Here is a 17,593-nt window from a genome sequence, read left to right as displayed (position 1 = left end):
TACAGGCCATGTTAGCACGGCCAATCCAGCAAACCTGCACATCTGTGGGAGGGTCACATATTATGTCTAAGTGCTCAGGATTGTGGATGAAGGCTCACAAATACTTGACTCTGACACAAATGCTCTTTTTTTTTCAAAATAAAATCTGGGGGAAACTGCAACCAGAAAGATTTCTGATTATCCCATGAGGAAGAAAATTCAAAACTCGTGCCATTGACCCAGGGGGCGCAGTGAAAGTTACAGAGGTCTGGGAACAATCAGAAATGTAACAGGTTGTGAGCAAGGTGGGGGTGAGACAAGGACAAAAAGACAGTCTGTCACTCGGGGGAAGACAGGAGAGATTAAACAGCAGAAATGGTAGTCCCTCAAGGCCACGGGGAATGGAGTTAGGGCTGGGAACGAAACAAGGAAACAAGTTGAGCAGCTGCCAAAGAAATACATTGAAAAAAAAACAGATTATATCAACATAGAGGGCAGAGTACACAGTCTGAAATTGTTGCTGTCATTGGTGAGTACAGAACGCTGTAAGGCCTGGATCGTTCTATTACAGCCAACACATACAGGATGGACCAAGTAGCCTCGATCTGTGCTGGAACTTACTGACAAATTTAGTCTGACGTTTGGAATTCAGGTCGGACGATATTCATAAATTCTCAAATTGGACTTGAGTTTAATATTCTGGAGAAATGTCAAATAAATCACAATGATCCCATTCTGCAGACTTTAGTCCATAGCCCTGCATGTTCCAGCGTTTCAGTTACATCCATGTCCTTTTATTCTAATGTGATGCTGGCTACTGCCTCTACCACCCCAACAGTGAGTTCCTGCCCCCCACCATCCACTCCCCTTTATCTGAGAATTAGTTTCAATCGAAAACCTCCAGTTTCTGACCTCTCTGTTATGAATAGCTCCTTCCTATTCACTCGATCTGGATTCCTCAGCATCTTATCACTTCAATTAAATCTCAGCTCATCCTCCTCGGAAAACATCCCCAACTTATCCAACCTTTCCTCAGAGCAGACATTCTCCAATCATGGAAACATTCTGATAAATCTCCTCTGTACCCTCTCTGGTGAGAACACATCAACGTGGGGACTCGGAGTGAGTGTAGTACTTTAACCATGGATTAACTCGTGTTCCTGACATTTCCAGTGTCACCTCCGTGTTCTTGTGGTTGTCGCTGATACAAGAAGTGTCCTGGTTTTCCCACATGGAACTGGATGTGCACTCCATGGGGCTGGGATTCCCTACCATTTGGTAACTAATCCTAAATTAACTCCAGATTAAAACAAGATTATCAGTTACCCAACAATCAACTTCTTCCATTATTCTCAAGTCACCTTTTTAAAATTATTACTATCTAAACACAACAGGCTTTAATTTGCTGAACAAGTATCCAGGTATCTTCTCTGTTAGAATCACTTGAAGATTACTCCCTTCAGCTACATTTGGTGAATTGAAAACTAATTGTAAATATATGAATATCAAATGGATTTGAGTTTGATGATAATTAATCTAGTCTGACATTCGTGTTCATTAATATCAATATAAACAGCAATGGGGTTGATTCATACCTGCCCTCTGGGCAATTAGGGATGGGCAGGAAATGCTGCCGGGCCAGCGATACCCTCATCCTGTGAATGAATAAAGGAAAATAAAAGTCTCTACCCAGTGTGAATCTGTACATGTTCAACACTGCTGTGAACATTTCCAAAGCTAAGTTCTGTATATGCAAAAAACTTTATGGACTGCCAATACCATTGTTCATTACTTGGTGTGAAAAGAGAAAAAAAAGTCCTTCAACTTGTGGTTATAAGTAAATTCATTGGTGTCTCAGCAGGATGGATGCCTGAGTGAAACCCTTCCCCTCCTCTCACCCCCCCCCCCCCCCCCCCCCACACACACACACACACACAGCTTCTCCTCAGACTGTCTGGTTTGGCACATTTCCAGATGGGAATGGGTAAAGAATTCCCTTCTGGCATTCCCCACATTTCCAGAGTCTGTCCCTAGTGTGGCTGCACTAGTGTTTTGATGTCAGATAAGTGCTGGCAGACTGTAATACACACCGTTACACACCCCACCCACCACCCCTCCCCCTCCCAGAACCCAGTATAAAGCAGTAAACATTATCTCCTGCTGTGGAAGGACAGCCTGTGTTAGACTGAGTAGGAACACTGAGCAGATTTACCTCAATGACAATTTAATCGGTGACCAGAGCAAGTTAAGCAAGTCCACATAAAATGCATTATAGCACAGAGAGAGGCCCATCAAATCCAAGCTGGCGCACTGTAGCAGAATCCAATATTCTCATTCCCCATATGTCCCCCAAACTCTGCAATTTTATTTCCCTCAGATCTGATCTATTTGTTTTTATCAATCATTCATCTTCTCTGCCTGCACCACCATAATAGGCAGCATGTTCTGCATATTTCCAGCCAATACAGTCAGCAGAAACACTTGCTCATCTCCCGCTGTATCAAAACTTTACATCTGATCTTAATTCTTGTGCGATCACCTATCGAATACAGATATTTTTGACTGCTATACCTAGACATGTTATAATCTTATACAGCTCTATCAAAAATATATTCAACTTGTTTACTTCAAAGAAAATACAAATTTCTTCAAATCAATTCAGTGACTGCATTTTCTTCATCAGTGAACCACTCCAGTAAGTCTGTACTCCACACCCTGAAGATCACTCATATCCTTCATTGTTGATGCCTATTTTGTTCCACAAATCCAGACGATGCAAGTTTTCTGCACAACAGCAGTAGCTTTATTATTGGACAGCCGGCGAGAGTTTCAAAATGTCTCGAAAGTAGCCGAGTGTCTACTTGCAGAGACTGTTCTTCATGAATCTCTGCCTTACCCACAGAGACAGTATATTTAATAGGAATTAGACAAAGACATATCAGTCACATGGGCGATTGCCATTACATAGTTTAAAGTAGGTGATTATGACCTTACAAAGCTTGATGAATGGCGATGTCCTGTGATAACGTATGAATGGATTACAGAAACTGATTATCGTATTGCTTATGATTATGTGTTGATGGGAAGATATTAAGGCAGAAGGGTTCTTCCTTCAGTAAATGGGGAATTCAGTTACCTATGCTAATATGGAGGGGAGGTAAGACAATGGGAGCGGGAGGCAGTTTCACAGGGTTGTGCCCAGGGCTCTCAGTCTTGTCTGGAAAGGACAAATCCCTCTGTCTGGGGTTACAGGGGAATCCACGTGTGGCTGCAATATGTTCTATTTCGAAGGTACAGTCCGCCTCCCCCTACTGAGGTGTTCTGTCTGTATTGTAAGAGTACAGGCCTCGTACTCTTACAATGCAGCAGTAAGTCCTTTGGCAGGAGAATGTTTAACCCTTGAGTCGCCAATGCATCCTGAAAGAAAGCAAAGTATGGAACTCGCCCCTCTGTGGTATTTTAACTTCCCCATTCTGATCAGGAATCTGGTGACCAGAATTGGATGTAATGATTGACTGTGACCTAACTAGAGCTTTGTCAATGGTCAGCAGCTTTTCCATGAGTTTGTTATCGTTCGGTCTATTAATGAAGCCCAGTATCCTGTACGTTTACTCAAAACACTTTATGTTCTCTCTCCTTAAATGATTTGTACACATTGTCCCCCATCCTGCTGTCCTGCTCCCTGTGTCTGTTCCAATCAAATATATATTCCCTTTCTACATTGCTTCTCTCAAAATGCATCAACTTACTATGTGTTCTAATGAAGAGACATATTCCACTCAAAATATTATCTCTTGCTCGACACATTCTACCGCCCAGAAAACAGAACAGGACAGCACTGGGATAATCGGCCCACTATGTCTGTACGGATCATGATACCATTCCAAACTAATTCCATCTGCCTGTATATGGTCCATATCCCTGCCAACCCATGTCTGCTTATGTGTCTGCCCAAATGCCTCTTAAACATTGTGATTGTTTCTGCTTTTACCAACTCTCAGGCAAGTACATTCTAGTCACTGACCACCTCCTGGAGAAGAAACTTGCCTGATACAACCTCCCTTTAAACTTGCACAGATGTTGTTGGAAATACTCAGCAGGTCATGCAGCATCTGTGAAGAAAAATCAGTTAATGTTTCGGGTTTGGTCAGCCTTCCTCAGAAACGTTATCGCTGATTTCTCTTCACAGATGCTGGTAGACCTGCTGAACTTTTCACAAAAATGTTTTTGTTTTTGGTTTACCGCATCTGCAGTTGTTTTGGTTTTCATTTCCTTTAAACGTGCCCCCTGTCCCCTTAAACCTATGGCCTCTAGAATTTGTCGTTTCCACCTTGGAAAAAGATTCAGATTATTCACTCTGTGCCTCTTGGGTCGCCCCGCAGCCACTGACTTTCTAGTGACAGCAATCCAAGTCGTTCCAACCTCTCCCAATCCAGACATCATCCTGGTAAACCTGTTCTCAACCTCTCCAAAGCCTCCACATCCTCCTTATGCGGTGATCAAAACGGCACACAATACCCCAAAGGTGGCCTAATGACAGTTTTATATTCACTCCCCTGACAGAAGAAGACAAGCCTGCCATCCACCTCCTTCACCACTTTCAGGGAGCTGTGAACGTGCACCTGAAGATCCCTCTGTATATCAATGCTGCTCAGGGCCCTTCCGTTTAGTGTATACATTCCTCTTGCAATGTGCCTCCCAAAATGCATCACCACACATTTGTCCAAATCAGATCTATCTGTATTTTCTCCGTATAACCTTCTAACTGATCTTTCTTGCTGTGTCCTTTGACAACATTCTTCACTATTCACAGCTTCATCAATTGTACCATCTACAAACTTGCTAATTCAGTTGTTTACATTTTCTTGCTAATCACTGATATATGTTGCAAACAACAGATGTCCCAGTTCTGATCCTTGTGGAACAGAGGCACTGGCCACAGACCTCCAGCCAGCAACATAGTGCCGCACAACTGTTGCTGGGAGAAGTACCAAAGAGGAGCCTGAGTTTAGCAGTGCGTGTGACCTTTATACAGCGCTCCTTACTTAAGCATGGTGGGAGAGCTCCCTCTCGGGAACTATGTGGCTTCCCCAGCCAAGTACAGCTGGGTTTCCTTCATGCTTTCCGCTAATATTTTCTCCCGACACGATCTCCTGGGTTTGGAATGTCAGCTCGGATATTTCTGTGCTCCCTTTCCCAGTTTCTGATTCTCTGTCCCTCTGCAACTTCCCCTCTCAGCTCATGCAGTTGCTTTGCCAGTTCATTCAAGAATTGTTTGACCCTATCCTTGCCATTGGACATCTCGGGCACTCCCACTGCCACACCCTGTGGCACCTGCGTAGTCCGTCCGGTCAATAATTCAAAGGGGGACTGCCCTGTTCCCTTTGCTGGAGTTGATGTTAATTTAATTAGGATGGTGGGGAGTACTCTAACCCATCTCTGCCTGTCTCTGGGAGGGCCTTAGTCAGACTAGCTTTCAGTGTCTGCTTCATTTCTTCTGCTGTCCCTGAGCTCTCGGGGTGGGATGGGAGATGGGGTTTCTGTTCAGTACCAAACAGGCCACAGAGCTGTTTAACTACGTTCCCTGTAACATGTGTCCCTTGGTCAAAATCTGCAGGGGAATGCTTCCACCCACTGCGTAAACCTGTTTATTAAGACCCAGCAGGATTTGCTTCCCTGAGATTGGGATGGGGGTGTATGTAAAATCTGTAATTGTTCCCATGGGCCCCTGGGTCCCTGCTGCTGCCTCCATTTTATCCTGATTGCTTTCCCTGGCTCATTGAGTGTGTACAAGACTATACCCCTTCAACAAAAAGCTGCTGTATCTCTCCCTGTTCCAGGCCTCCCCTTGTAGTGGAGCATTGTATCCTGCCCAATATTGGCTGACCCATGATATGTTTTTAATAATGTTTGTCTTTTACAGTGTGGTGGCACTGCTGGATCATCCAGACTCTGTCTTGTCCTATTACTGCCCCACCCTTTTCCCATTCCTCTTTCTCCTGTTGTGGGACTGTTTCTGGGAATATCTTTCAACCTTCCTCTCTCACTTCTGCAGCTCCTGCCACTGCCATCTCCTCAAATGTCTGCACTGTTTCAGTCAGTATTTTACCTGCCTTAGCCACATACTCACTGCCCCGTTGGTGTGGGGTTTGTACTTCCCTGTAAGCTCTAATCTTCATTATTGCTGCTTCACTGGGAAAGCTGTTTCCACTAACTCTCTGACCTGTTCCTCATGCTCTATGTGGCCCCCAGACAAGTGATGTACCCTCACCGAGCCCAGACCAACACATGGTCATGAACAATACCAAAGGCATGCTGTCTGTCTGTGTATATGATGACTCCCTGACCCCTGGCTAATGTCCGTGCTTCTGTCAGGGCTTGTGATGGTTCTGCCAATTCTGACCTCCACAAAAGGCCTCCAATAATTAAACAATCTAAAGTTTGCCTTACCTCTTTGCGATGTGCAGATGGATAGTTTTAAAATCATGGTCTTTTGTTCCACTGGGATTATCCCCTCTGCCTTCCTGATTTGATCTCCCTGATATGATGTCCCAGGTACGCCTCTACTGACCTTCCCAGTTGCACTCTCTGTGTGTTAATTTTAAGCCCGGCCTGCCTGAACTGTCACAATACTATGTTTAATATTTGGATATGTTCTTTCTCACCAACTGAGGTAATGAGGTGTTGGTAAGATTAAATAGACTAACTCCATCAGCCATACATCGATGAGATATAATGGAATATTATGGGATCCCTGAGGTAACTGGATCCAGGTCTACTGTTTTCCTTTGATAGTAAACATCAGTTTATTCTGCCATTATGGACCAGAACCCATTCACAATATCAAGGGCTGAGACTATATCCTGTTGCGATTTCAATCCATTAAATACAGTGGTGTGGTTTGCTACTGTAGGATACTCTTTAGTGGTGGATTTACTGAGGGAGGTATAATCAATAGTGAGGTGGGATGAGCCGTCTGGATTCAGTGAATTAGTCTGGGATACTGTCGGTCTGACTGTTCCCTGCTTCTCTCAATCTGTTACTGTCACAATGACTGCCTCCTCAGCCCCAGCTTTAATGGGATCCTGTGTGTGTGGGGAGTGAGAGGGCCCTCGATCTTTGCAGGATCCACAGATAATAACCCACATTCCTGTTTGAGTTCCCCACACTGCTGTTTGGGTCCTAGCTATAACTCCCCAGATTCCCTGACTGTTCCAGTCTCCCTGCAATGCAACTACTCTGGAGATGTCGCCTCTCCTTTGCTTCCTGTCTCAGGCCTGTCCAGGTTGTTCCCATATTACAGTTCAGGTCTCTACATCAATAGTTGCTCCTAACTGTTCTAAAATGGCAACTCCCAGAATGGTCCCTTCCTCAGTTTCACACTCCCATATCTGAGTATATTTTGCCATATCGGTGATCTGCATCGGGTTATTTTATCCAGCTTCCTCGATTCCCTCTCCAAATGCTCTCATTTTAGTAATTGAGAGGGTGGGGGCAAATCCATATCGGTAACTGATATAGCTGCTCCTGTATTAATGTTTATTAATACAGCAAACACAGCATCAATAAATATTCATGGGCTCTGCATGTGCCTACGTGAACACAGGCCACACACAATGTGAACATCTATCTCCCTCTCTCTGCCTACGTTCCTTGGCTATGTGCCCTTTCCTGCTTCCCTTGTAACATTGTGGGTCTGATTACCCTCCCTGTACTGAAGCTATTCCTCTATGTTTCTGCGTTTGCCTCGGCTCTCATGACCAATTCAGCATTTGGTTAGAATTATCTCCCACTGGGAGTCCCATGTTTATAATTACAGTTAAATAGGGTCCCATGTCATCTTTTAAACACATCAAACCTATTTCATCATCACAGTTTGGGGTTTGGTAATCCCCCGTGTTCCTTACACACCTCAGGCTTCCTCTCTGTATGATCCTCGATATTACCCTTGGGTCCCTGAGACACCAAGGTTATTTTAGCCCATTCAGCCTGCCTCCTCCCCAGTGTGTCCCTGTAATATCTGTAAATGCCTGGAGCCACTGATCGGCTGTGCACTGGGAGGAACCGGCTCACACCCCCACCCTCTCATTGCAGGGACAGCTTCTGCTGTACACGTCAGGGTATCTTGGCCTGAGAGATCTTGGCTGACACCACCTTCGGTGAGACTGTGTACCTCAATTAATTCATCCATATTGTCTCAATGAGGCCCATTATTACCATTTCTCTATCAGGCTGGGTGGTCATTCACCAACACCTGTTGTTCAGCCGGGTAAACGGTTCAGGTTTGGTTTCTGTCAGTTCCCTTTGTTGCTCCCTACTGTCTAGCCACGTTGAGCTTTGATGCCGAGCGGTGCCATGGACACGGCCTTCTGGGCCTTACAGGGCAGTGGGTCATCCCACCCATTGCCGTCCCCCTATTGATACGTGGGCGCTTTGTCATCTAACCCGTTCTAGCCAGTGTCACCATTCTCACTGCCTTCCAAGGAGAGCGGGGCACTAGGTACATCCCCCACTGTCACTACAACCTGGTCCTTTGGCTTTTAGGTCTCATGTCTAAGAGCCACCACCTTCACTTGTTCCTGTTTCTCATAATAATGGAACACATTCCATCATTCCTGGAATAAAACAGAACAAAATGTGAATTTGGTTTTACTTGAAATATTTATAACTTGACATTCACTTTACAGATCTATAGAGGTGAGAATTGTACTGTGATTATTTAAGTGAATTTAACATGATCATACAGTGAAAATAACTCTTAACGTCAACGACAATGAATGAACTGAATAATATGTGATCATTTGTACCAGTTCTTGCATTGAAAATTCGATTTTATTTTAATCCTTGTCACCCATTACACCATGGGCATTGTTATTAGGGAATAAAGTAGTGGAAGGATATCAGAGAAAATAAATAGACTTTAATTTTAGCTTCACTGCAATAATGAACCAAACCAATATTTGGAAATATGGTTAAACTACATAACAAAGTTTCCAGTGTCATTATTGACATGAAAACTATTTTAGTTTGCAAGTTGTTTGGCTCTAAGAATAACTGGAAATGAAATGTGATTATGAATTGACCATTTAAAATGTACTTTGAAGAGAATAATTAGATATATTTTTGGAGGAAATTAGGGATTAATAGTTTAAAAATGTTTGGAGGTTGAATGGGATTATTTGATTGAGAGAGGATGCATGATTATAAAGACTAATTCACCTTTTTCATTGCATTGTTGGTTTCACTAGAATCTGTTGTGGTCTAAGCTCTTGTTGTGTGCAATGGACTGTCACTAATAGCTTCATTAACCTGCGAGTCTCAGATCAGGTTTCCTTTGTCTGTAAGTCAGTCTGTAAGTGCGCGACACACCTGCTTTTCTGAGGGGAAACAGAGACTCTTTTCAAAGGAAATAAGTGGCAGTTCACACACCAGAGGCAGGGAAGGGTTTTTCTGAAGAATTTCATTGTCTATCTATAAACCGATGGTACCTGTGTTTGTCAGTTTGTGGAGAATTTAGCCCCTTTGTTCTCAGCTGTTTTATACAAGCAGTTGTTTCATTATGTCTTTGCCAAGAATGTTGTTTACTTTCCCCTTTTACTGTGATTGTGCAGGTTAGAATATTCTGTGAATCAATAATGTTCAATAACTGAACATTGAATAGTTTAGACTCTAACAGAGCAGTTGCCTTGTTTTCAGCTAATTATTCATTTTTTTTATTTCCTGGTTGTGTTGAATGTTACAGAAACAGGCTCTGAGCAATGTTTCCATTCACTTGTGTTGGAGTCACTGACAGCCACGTGGTCAGTCAGTTTCAGGCTGATGGATCAGTTTCTCTGTCCTATTAGATGGTGCTCACTTGCTCAGTTTCCGATGGCTCACCTCAGCGTCAGTCCATCAGCTGCTGAAACCCTGCATCCAGCATTTGTTCCCTGTCACCGAGACTACTCCAACACAGTCCCAGCTTGTCTCCCACATTCTACCTCCATTACCTCATGGTCACCTCAGATTCTACTGTCCGTGTCCTTGCAGCAAGTTGTGTCAGACACCTACCTCAGTTTTAACCTGATCTACATTATGTTCATGAAGAAAATTTCAAAATTTGGTTCACTGCTTTTAAACCTACCCGGGCCTTCACCCTGTCCTCCCTGTGTACTTCCACACCTCCCTGGGGTATCTGCACTTATCCAATTCCAGCTGTGTGAGGGTTTCTTACTTTGTTCTCCTCCCTGTTGGTGGCTTTAGTTTCAGTTGCCTTGAACCTAAACTTGGTCATTCTCTTCCCCCATTCCCTTTAACGCTCCTTAATTCTCCCTGTTTGATCAAGGGTTTGGTTCCCACCCTTTGTAGCTCGGGAATAGTCCTGTGGTATCATTGCTGAACTGTTAATGCAGAGACCCAGTGAATATTCTGGGGACCCTCATTCGAATCCCACCACGAAAGATGTGGAACTTCAATTTAATAATCATTTGGAATCATGAGTCTATTGATGAAATTATTCTCGATTGTCAGGAAAAACCCATCTGGATCACTGGTGTCCTTTAGGGAAGGAAGCTGCCATCCTGACCTGGTCTGGCCTACATGTGACTCCTGACCCACAGCAATGTGGTTGGCTCTTATTTCCCCTCTGGGGAATAATGCTGCCCTCAGCCAGTGAATGAATTTTAAACAAAGCTCTCAGTCCGGGGATCATGTGAGAGAGAAACAGAAGGTGACCATTCGGCCCCTCGAGCCTGCTCCACCATTCAATAAGGCCAGGCCTGATCTGTTTGTGATTTGTATTCCATCTTCCGCCAACGTCCCTTAACAAGAATCTATCAATTTGTGTCTTAAAATACTCAGTGAGCCCACCTTCTGGGGCAGAGAGTTCCAAATTTGCACAGCCCTCTGATGGGAAACAAATATCATCATCGCTGTCCTGAAAGGGTGAACCCAATTTTAAAGCAGTTCCCTCTAGTTCAGGAATGACCCACAAGTGGAAACATCCTTTTCACATCCACCTTATCAAACTATTCAGGATGTTAGATACTTCAGTCATGTCACCCCTCACTCTTCCAAACTCTAACTGTAACAAACCTATCCTGTCCAACCGATCCACATTTTATTTCTGTCACTCCGGGTGTGAGTGGGGTGGAAATGTTATGTTATGTTTATTATGCAGTGAATGTGTTGCTTCACTGTGTGGGGTCTAAGAGTCAACATGAGCCATACTAGCTTCCCTGTCTCACTGTATTACATATATCTTACATCACTGTCGTGTTTCCATCGCTCCCTACCACAGCTCACTAAAAAGAATGACAAAGATCGAGAAAAGTTGTTAGAAAATTTGTTGTTGCATAAAAGGTATTTGGTCTGTTTGTACAGATTGCATTGTAATTGTAGTAACCAGTTAATTAAAAGTTACTGACAAAATATTTTAAGAGGATCTACGGTTGGTGGTGGAAATGCTGCTGGTTCATATAAGAGAGGGCTGGGGTGAATACTGTACTTGGTTTTGATGAGAAAGTTGAGCAAGGTCAGATTCTTTTATCTTTTTCAATAAGGGGCAGAGATTGCAGCTAGGACAGTGTGGAGCTGTTTTGATCTTGCAGACATTATAATAATATTTATTTGATGTGATGTGGGTGTCACTGGCTGGGCCCAGCATTTATTGCCCGTCCCTAGTTGCCCTTGAGAAATTGGTGGTGAGCTGTCTTCTTGAGCCGCTGCATTCTACCTGCTGTGGGTATACAGCACAAAACTGTGAGGAAAGGTTGAGGCACTTGGGTCTGTTCTCATTGGAGAAAAGAAGGTTTCGGGGAGATTTGATAGAGGTGTACAAGATGATTAGGGGTTTAGATAGGGTTGACAGTGAGAACCTTTTTCCGCTAATGGAGTCAGCTGTTACTAGGGGACTCAGCTTTAAATTAAGGGGTGGTAGGTATAGGACAGATGTTAGGGGTAGATTCTTTACTCAGCGGGTTGAGAGTTCATGGAATGCCCTGCCAGTAGCAGTGGTGGACTCTCCCTCTTTATGGTCATTTAAGCGGGCATTGGATAAGCATATGGAGGTTATTGGGCGAGTGTAGGTTAGGTAGGCTTTGGTCGGCGCAACATCAAGGGCCAAAGGGCCTGTACTGTGCTGTATTTTTCTATGTTCTATGTAGTACCTTGGGGTGGGGATTTCCAGGATTTTGACCCAGCGACAGTGAAGGAACAGCTATATATTTCCAATTCAGGGTGATTAGTACCTTATCGGGGAACTTGAAGATAGTTGTCTTTCCATCTAGCTGCTGCTCTTGTCCTTCACGATGGAAGTGGTCATGGGTTTGAAAGGTGCTGGTTAGTGATTTCCTGCAGTGCATCTTGTAGATAGTATACACTGCTGCTACGGAGCATCAGTGGTGGTGGTGGTGGGGGGGGGGGGGGGTGTGGTGGATACTTGTGGATGCTGTGCCAATCAAGCGGGCTGCTTTGTTTCGTATGGTATCAAGTTTCTTGAGTGTTGTTAGGGCAGCACTATCCAGGCAAGTGGGGAGTATTCCATCACACTCCTGAGTTGTGTCTGGTAGATGTTGGACAGGCTTTCAGGAGACAGCAGTTGAATTACTCTTGTAGCCACCGTGTTTATGTGCTGAGACCAATTCAGTTTCTGATCAATGATTATTCCCAGAATGTTGATCGTGGGTGTTCAATGATGGCAACACCAGCGAATGTCAAGGGATGGTGGTTAGGTTATTTCTTATACGTGATGGTCATTGCCTGCATTTGTGTGGGATGTATGTTACTTGCCCCTTGTCAGCCCAAACCTGGATATTGTCCAGATCTTGTTGTACTTGGACTTGGACTGCTTCAGTACCTGCGGAGGGAATTAATTATTAACATTCAATAACCATGGAATTATGCAAATTCCTTTTTCTATCAAATGTCATGGACTGTATCTTGTGGTCACTCTGATATTCACTTTGGTTATCTCCTTACTCTCTTCCTGATTCAGACACAAATGTTGGATCATCGATCAGGATAAAATTACATCAATTTCTCCTTCTTCACGGTGCACTGATAGATTTTGAAAATCTAAGTGTTGCTAACATCTAATTATTGTTCCGTTCAGTCGGGGGTATATTTATGCTCAGTAAATGCAATAATGGCTCAGTACATGAAGTAATGTGAAGATATGGCGGGGTACAAACTCACAATGATTGTGAATATCAATTTTTATTTTAACCATATAAACACAGTTGAATTGTTTTAATTATATTTGACTTCAATGCTCACATTCATTGTATTTCTGATCACAATAAGAGTGAACTATTTCTTGTGACAAAATTATTTAAAATTCATGTCACTTTTTTATGGACGCAAAATCGAATCAACACCCGATTGTTCTCTCCTTTACCCATCGCAGTCAAGTTTGAATTGTACAATGCTAGCTTGGTACAGCACGGAAACAGGCCATTCAGGCAGCCCGGCCAGGTTCCCTAAACTAAACTAGCCCCATTTTCCTGTGTTTGTTCCATATCCTTCTGGACGTTTTCTATCCATGTAACTGTCCAAAAGTCTTTTAGATGTTATAATTGTACCAGCTAACGCCTTTCCTCTCACATCTCATTCCGTGTGAGCCAAACACACTTTGTGAAAAAAGTTGCCCCCCAGATCCCTTTTAAATCGTTTCCCCTTACCTTAAATGTAATTTACACTGTAGAATCTTTATGACTGCAAAGTTATTAAAAGTTGAGAGGTACTTAGAAGCAGCATAATAACATTCATAGTTTAGTCAGTGAACGGAAGCAAATAAATTCAAGATATTGTGAACATTACAATGAACAACAGATACAAGTTGATAAAATGTTGGTTTGAAAACAATTCAGTAGACACTTAGATATTTTCTAATCAACTCTGATGTGCTTTGACACATCTCTGCTGAAGGTTAGAATTGAATCCATACCGCCTGGTCTTTCAGTACAGACATTACCAGAGCCCTACATAATGTTCCTATGCAAGAAGGGCAGGACTATAATCACATACTTACGCTGGTTACTCACAGGGAAAACTGCTCAAATATTTTTGTGATAATCAGACTGGGTTGTATTCGACAATTCCAGTGTGTAATGGACAGATAAAAGGAATTAGTAGTTTCTAAAAATGTTGGAACGAAGCGACAATGATCTTAAACAAATATAAATCTCATGATAATCAAGTAATTAAATATGTTTGAAGCAGTTATTTATGTACTCAAAATTAAACTGCTTTGTAATGCTCATGACTTGGAAGTAAAGCATTAGTCATTCAATGTGACTATTAAGCGAAAGATAATTTCCCTCATTTTCACAAAATTGTGATTTCTAAGAATTCAAGATTTATTGTAAAAGAATAGAGCAAACATTTGTTAATTCTGGTTTGTATACACAAGAAACACATGAAATTAACACAATGTTTAACATGAAAAATACTTAGCTCTATTGTAATAATCAGAAATATAGAAATGTTAGCGTTGAAATGAAATACAATCAATACTAGAACGCAAAAAACTGTGGATACTGGAAATCAGACACAAAAATAGCTGATAACAAATTTAAGAATGATGAGAAAACCCTTATTGCAATGTAATTGTGCAATATGTGGGAAAGAACTAAAATATTGATGTGAAAACTACTTAGCCATCTCTTAATTGATAAGACTGATTAATAATCATTTAATTAAAATGAGAATTCAAATGAAAGAGAATGAGATAGTTACTATGAGTGTTGGGTGAGAAAACTTTGCTTGATTGCAGGTGTGTTGACCAGAAACGAGTGTAAATATTTCATCATGATACTGGCACTAAGAAATAATAGATTCAACTTTCATGATGGCGTGATAATTGAAATTACAATTAAAGAATAATTAATGTTAGAACTCAACACTTAAAATGATTCAATATTTTCAAAGCAGTTTGAACTAGATATTCAATAAGATCAGTAAACTGAGAATTAAAATATTGGGTTAATTTCAAAACAAAAATCACACCTTCAGAGATTATTCATCAGAATAGTTTTGTCATTGAAAGAAACCTCATTTATTCAAGAATTCTGCATTTTCCTCATTTTCTGTCTTTTTCCCACAGGGATCTGCACTGGAACCCTTCTGTTTGCAGGACAAATATATGTAAGTGACATGGATTAAAATCTAATTTGGTGAGTTAATAAGTTTGCAGATGATACAAAGTTCAGTGCAGTTGTGGATAATATAGAGGGTTGTCAAAGAATGCAGCAGGAAAAAGATAAATTGCAAGTATGGGCAGAGAAATTAAATGGGCAGAAAAACGTCGAATTTCCTGTTCCTAGGATGCTGCCTAACCTGCTGTGCTTTAACCAGGAACACATTTTCAGCTCTGATCTTCAGCATCTGTAGACCTCACTTTTCACTCAGAGAAATTAAAGGCAAAGTTTAATCCACACAACTGTGAGGTTTTTCACTTTGGGTGTTCAAATATTAAGGAAAAGTAGGTAATGGCAGGACCCTGAACAGCTTTGTTGTTCAAAGGGATCTTGGCATTCAAGACCATGGCTCCCTGAAAGTGACTATGTAAGTAGATACGGTGGTAAGGAAGGCAAATGGCATGCTTGCCTTTATTGGTCAGGGAATTGGTTACAAGAGTCAGGATGGCATGTTGCAAATTTATAAGACTTTGGTTAAGGCATACTTAAAGTATTGTATTCACTTCTGTTCGCCACATTATAGGACGGGTATGGAGGCTTTGGAGAGGATACAGAGGGCGTTTACCAGGATGCTGCCTGGATTTGGAGACGTGAGAAAAACTCAGGTTGCTTTTTTGTGGAGTAGCGGAGGATGGAGGAAGAATTGATGCAAGTCTATACAATCAGGAGATACGGAAATAGGGTTGACAGTCAAACTGTTTTCCCAGAGTTGAAATGTCAAAAGTAAGTGACATGCGTTTAAGGTTAGGGAAGACAGTTCAAGGGGCATGTGATGGGTAATTTGTTTTTTTACAAAGGGAGTGGTAGGTGTCTGGAATGAAATTCCAGGGTTGGTGATAAAGGCAGATACATTAGGGCTTTTTAAATGTTCATTTAGATAATTTGGAAGGATATGGACCAAGGGTAGACAGAAGGGGTGAGTTTATTTTGCATTATGTTCCGCACAAAGTTATGGGCCAAAGGGCCCATTCCTGTGTTGCACAGATCTTTGAGAGAAAACTCATGTCTAACACATATGACATATAATCTAATCAATATTTAGTCACTGGTATCAAAAACAGGAATAAAATAAGTAGAGAATGAACTTGACTCTAATCTAAAGATATAGTTTGACATTTACACAGGTAATGTTTTGGTTTTTTTCCTGAATTATCAGATTTGATGAAGATGTGTTGAAAATGTTTGCAGTTACTGATCTGCTGAACGAAAATGACCACTTTTAAACTGATGATTGGACTAGAGACCTTTGAGAAAACTTGAAAATATTCATTAAGGTGAGATGCACATCATAATTTAGTCCTACATTTCTTATTAAAAAATGAGGTCTGCAGATGCTGGAGATCACAGCTGCAAATGTGTTGCTGGTCAAAGCACAGCAGGTTAGGCAGCATCTCAGGAATAGAGAATTCGACGTTTCGAGCATAAGCCCTTCAGGGCTTATGCTCGAAACGTCGAATTCTCTATTCCTGAGATGCTGCCTAACCTGCTGTGCTTTGACCAGCAACACATTTGCAGCTACATTTCTTATTGCCAATACTCCAATAAAACATTTTTTTCACATCTATACCAAAAAGAGTGATTTTCCATCCAATGCTCATTGGAAATATCTGAATGCCACTTATTTCAACAATCAAACTAACCATAGCCTCGTCGATTCAGAGATATCTAATGACATTTCACCAATAATTACTGTTTATTTCAGAACATTGTATGTTCAAACAGCAATGTGAGATTTCTCTTTAATATTCAGTTCACTGACAGCATATTAATAATTTAGTTATTGCTAATATCTAATAACTGATCAATCCAGTCAGGGATATAAAAGTGGAATTATAGCTCAGTACATCAACTGATAGAAAGATATTGCAGTGTTCACTCTCCCAATTATTGTGAATATCGATGTATATTTTGATTTGATTTGATTATATTTTTCTTCAACGTGAAGGTTTATTGTATTTCTGATCTCAGCAAGGGTTAAATATTTTAAAGGTAAAAAAATTCAAATATGTGACTTTTTTCGTAAACACGAGAAAAAAACGTACATGTGTTTGTTCTTCCCTTTATCAATCAGAGTACATTTTGAATTGTTGGAAGTTGTACATTTGTGTCAGGAAGAGGAGCTGCCTGCAGCTGAATAGTCACAGTGAAAGAATTTTTTTTGGTGATAAGCATTCTAATTATCTTTTCATTATCAGAAAAATTGCTTTAAACATATTCAGCAGTTGTATTTTTCATGAATTTACAATAAGCGCATGATATATCTATTTATTTTTCCTTCAATTGTCACGATATTGATTGTTACGTAAGAGCCTATATACTTAGTACCATCATTATTGTGAATTACCATTTCATTCTCAGTCCATTGCATAGAAACAGTCGAATTAATTCCCAGCCCAATTATCGGAGTGAACACTGGTTAGTTTTCATTTAAGTAATCA

General features: G+C 41.4%; 1 long non-coding RNA gene across 1 annotated transcript in view; it reads left to right on the top strand.

The window, feature by feature from the left end:
- Nucleotides 1-16,401, top strand: part of LOC132814050 (uncharacterized) — a 30,923-nt gene extending 14,522 nt beyond the window's left edge. Inside the window, exons 2-3 of the long non-coding RNA XR_009644269.1 lie at nucleotides 15,062-15,102; nucleotides 16,312-16,401. This is a non-coding gene — a long non-coding RNA (uncharacterized LOC132814050). The remainder of the gene's footprint in view (nucleotides 1-15,061; nucleotides 15,103-16,311) is intronic.
- The last annotated feature ends 1,192 nt before the right edge of the window (nucleotides 16,402-17,593 follow it).

The sequence above is a fragment of the Hemiscyllium ocellatum genome, unplaced genomic scaffold (genome assembly GCF_020745735.1).
Source record: "Hemiscyllium ocellatum isolate sHemOce1 unplaced genomic scaffold, sHemOce1.pat.X.cur. scaffold_641_pat_ctg1, whole genome shotgun sequence".
Classification (NCBI taxonomy): domain Eukaryota; kingdom Metazoa; phylum Chordata; class Chondrichthyes; order Orectolobiformes; family Hemiscylliidae; genus Hemiscyllium; species Hemiscyllium ocellatum.
This window is presented reverse-complemented; position numbering and strand designations above follow the sequence as displayed.